The sequence below is a fragment of the Bos grunniens genome, chromosome 13, assembly GCF_055505025.1.
Source record: "Bos grunniens cultivar Pamir isolate PY7600 chromosome 13, Bosgru_T2T1.0, whole genome shotgun sequence".
Lineage (NCBI taxonomy): Eukaryota > Metazoa > Chordata > Mammalia > Artiodactyla > Bovidae > Bos > Bos grunniens.
The window spans coordinates 63230240-63231154 of record NC_141177.1 but is presented as its reverse complement, the minus strand read 5'-3'; positions in this window follow the sequence as shown (position 1 = coordinate 63231154).

Genomic DNA, 915 nt, shown 5'->3' with positions numbered 1-915 from the left:
CATGAACCCAGTGTTGTTGTTGTTTTTAAGATAAAATTTTAACAGTTTTGCTGCAAGTGATAGAAACTCACCTAAGCAACGTAGAGGAATTTTATAATTAAAAATGAGGTGCTGGTGCAACTGCTGAGCCCACATGCCACAACTCCTGAACCCCGAGCACCTAGAGCTCATGCTCCACAACTGAGAAGCCACCATAATGAGAAGCCCATGCGCTGCAACTGGAGAAAGCCTGCACACAGCAACAAAGACCCAGCATAACCAAAAAAAACCAAAACAATGAGGTGGTAGGCTCTCACAGAACCCAAGGTCAGAAATACACTTGGACTTCTAGAACAGCCTGGGACTGGAGACCGAGAAACACTGAGGAGAAACCAAGAGCTTGCCTTTCTCTTACTTTTCTTTCTCAAATCCACTTCTAGACGGGATTTTTCTGTTTCCTAGTCCCATGCCATATAATGTCCAAGTTTATAATAGCTCCCATAGTTTTATCTTTATGAAACAGAGACATTAGATTATCATTGTTGTTCAGTTACTAAGTCATGTCCAACTCTTTGCAACTCTATGGGCTGCAGTATACTAGGCTTCCCTGTCCTTGACTATATCCTGGAGTTTTCCCAAACTCATGTTCATCCTCTGTCACCCCCTTCTCTTGCCCTCAGTTTTTCCCAGTATCAGGGTTTTTTCCAATGAGTTGGCTCTTTGCATCAGGTGGCCAAGGTATTAGAGCTTCAGCATCAGTCTTTCCAATGAATATTCAGGGTTGATTTCCTTTAGAATTGACTGGTTTGATCTTGCTGTCCAAGGGACTCTCAAGAGTCTTCTCCAGTACCACAGTTTGAAAACAAAATTCGCTGGCACTCAGCCTTATGGTCCAACTCGCACATCCATACACAACTGCTGGTAAAACCATAGCTT